Here is a 3186-nt window from a genome sequence, read left to right as displayed (position 1 = left end):
GCCTCTCACTGCTGTGGCCTCTCCCGCTGAGGAGCACAGGCTCCGGACGCGCAGGCTCAGTGGCCGTGGCTCACGGCCCCAGGCGCTCCGCGGCATGTGCCTGTGTCCCCTGCATCGGCAGGTGGACTCCCAACCACTGCGCCACCAGGGAAGCCCAGAATTTTCATTTTTAACAAATTCACCTGCTATTGCTGACCCAGGGACCACCCTTGGTGAACCACTGCTCTAGAGAATGTGACCCTTTTTCTTTGTTCCCTATTTTATGATAAAAGGTCTGCATTTTATATTTTTGAGAGATTAAATGGTTTCTTTGTTTGCAAGCCAAGTACCAAACTTCACAAGTGGTTAGTAAGCCAAGCAAATGCGATAACCACTTCTATAAGTGTTATGATGCTTTAAAAGCAGTCAACCATGATGGAGTGCTCAGCTGTAAACTATGATTAATTTGAAACTCGGTAGGTGGCCTGTGTGTCACACTTAGCTCGCTCCGTGGCATGTGGGATCCTCCGGGACCGGGGCACGAACCCGCGTCCCCTGCATCGGCAGGTGGTCTCTGAACCACTGTGCCACCAGGGAAGCCCTGCACACTCTTATTGGCTCTGAAACCTTGGGTGAGTCCCTGGAATGTCCCAAAGCCTTGGTTTCTGCACATCTGAATGGCCTTCGCCCTGAGAACTGCTGGAAGCCTACCCTTCATTTGCTTATTTGACCCTTTGCAAAATGTTTATGGAGGGGCTATTAGGTGCCAGGCAGCGTGCTGGGCCTGGGGAGACCTCTGTGGGCAAGAGAGCCTGAGTTCCTGCCTGCAGGCAGCTCAAAGCCCTGGTGAAGACAGACAATAGGGCAACTACCTCTTCCCTAGGGTTAAGCACTGTGGAGGCGGCTGCGGTGCCAGGAGGCTATGCAAGTTCAAGTCCAAGGACGTGACATCTCAGCCCAACCTCCTGGGATGAGTAGAGTGGCCACTTACGGCATGCTGGTGGGAGTGTGTGTGTGTGTCTGCGTCTGGGTGGGCAGTAGACAGAGACTGTTCTAGGCAAAATAAAAGGTTTTGTGCCTCCAAGGCAAGGAGGAACTTGGAATTCAGGAGGCTGCAGTGAAGCATCAGGGGAGGCAAATGCTGAGAGGAGGCTGGGCAGAGAGTGAGGCCAGGTCCGGCGGGGCTCCCAGTTGGATCTGAGAGCTGCAGGCGCCAGAGCAAGTAGGATAAACAAGACAGAGAACAGAGGGCTGAGAGACAAGTCCAGAAATCAACAGTAGGTCTAAGTGCCAGCCCCTCCCTCCCAGCGTTGGTGGAGACCAAGGTACCCACTCCTGGCTGCAGGATGCCGCGGGTTGACTGAAGGACTCACCAAGAGCCCTACTGTGCTGGGACAGACACGTTCACTGCATCCTGGTCTCCTACCAGGCTTCATGTTTGGAGCACCATGGGCGAGACGAGCAGTGCTATGGTTTAGGGTTAGCGGCTGCGATTTGTTTACTTTCTGCAAGTTAAACAAGCCCCTGGTCCGTCATGCTCTGAATTTTCCCCAAGTCGTTTGAGGGAGCCTGCTGAGGTGATTCCGAGGGATCCCTTAGGACCGAGTGCCGGACTTTGCGTCTGCCTTCAAAACCTTTATAAATAGTCTCTCAAGATTTTGCTCTCTCTCTAGGCACCCAGTGGGCATAAATTCGGAGGTTTAAGCAAGTCTTTCAGAAACTTCCCTTCTAAAAGGAAAGCGTCTGCCTGGGGCTTCTGAAAGCTCCATCTTTCCTTAGGCAGCCGCGTGCTCGTGGCGGCAGAGCCTCCCAGGATCACCTGGCAGGATGCTCGCGGGCCTGACTTCTCCCGGAGTGGGAGGGCGCCTGGAGGCTGAGGCCTGGAGTCTGGGTTTCCAGGAAGCTCCTGGCTGGTGACCCATTTGGCCAGCTGACACCCCCTCTGTGCCAGCCGACAGCAGCTGCCCTTCGTGGAGCCCACTATGTGCCAGGCACTGTGCTGGCCCTTCTTAGGCATCACCTCCCTTAAACCTCTGCCACAATCCTAAGAGGCAGGATTGCTGTCATTCCCATTTTACAGATGGGGAAACTGAGGCTTAGAGAAGCTACACAACTTGCCCACAGTCGTCCAGCATGTGTGTGGAGGAGCCAGGCTTCAAGCCAGCTCTGGGACTCTGCAGCCTGAGGTCCTAACCACTGTGCAGATCAGAAGAACTTGGTGACACCAACAGTTCCCATTGCTGAATGCCTGCTAAGTGCCAGACTTTTACATATATGATCTCAACTAGGCAAGGTCGGAGCTCAGAAAGACTTATAACATGCCCAAGGTCACACAGAGGGTAAATAGCAGAGTGGGGGCTTGGACTGTGGCTTGTTTGAGTTCACAGCTTGTCATGGTCCTTATACGTTATGCCACACTGTCCATCACCCCAGAGACTCCTTTGTCCTGATGGGAGAGAAGAGTCTGGTCCATCTCCATCTCCATCTATCTAAAGGGTTAACTTCATCCAGAGTCGTACTTTCTGTTCTCAAGGAGCTTACATAGTTGGGCACATATGCCACACCAGGCGTACGCGCGCGCGCGCGCGCACACACACACACCTAGACGTTGCTGTTTTTCTAAGGCTGAAACCTATAGGGCCAGTGAGGCTCAGACATACAAGACATACAAAACAGTTAGGAAGAGGGCCCGTGGCCTGGAGAGGTCCAAAAAAGCCTGGTGGAGTTGCTGGATGACCCAGCAGGACTCAGCGGGCCTGAGAGGAGGAAGCAGGTCATTTTAGATGTCGACAATGACCAGACAAGGCGAGAAACTGGATGCTGAGAACTTGGGTGCGTTTGGAGGGAAAGTCTGGAGGCGAAGAAGCGCGCTAGGGAGGGATGCCGGCAGCGGGTCAGGGTGGCTTACGGTAAAGCTTGCACTTTTGTGTCACCACATACCGTCTCAAGAAGCAACAAGGCATACAGAGAAAAGGAGCGTGGACGCTTGGCTTCCTACAGAATCCTGGAGTTTAGGTTATTCCGTGCATGTGTGTCTGCCGGCCGGCCAGGAGCCAGGCTGGCTGGCTGGGGCTGAGGGGTGAAACCTCCATCCAGGCTGACCAGAATGGCCTCCCCCTTTCAAAGGGAAGGTGTCCCCTCCTCCTCTCCCACCCATCGCCCGTCCCCTCCCCGCCCCCCTAATCAGAGAGAGCAAATTGTTATCAG

Source organism: Physeter macrocephalus, unplaced genomic scaffold (assembly GCF_002837175.3).
Source record: "Physeter macrocephalus isolate SW-GA unplaced genomic scaffold, ASM283717v5 random_487, whole genome shotgun sequence".
Classification (NCBI taxonomy): Eukaryota; Metazoa; Chordata; class Mammalia; order Artiodactyla; family Physeteridae; genus Physeter; species Physeter macrocephalus.
This window is presented reverse-complemented; position numbering follows the sequence as displayed.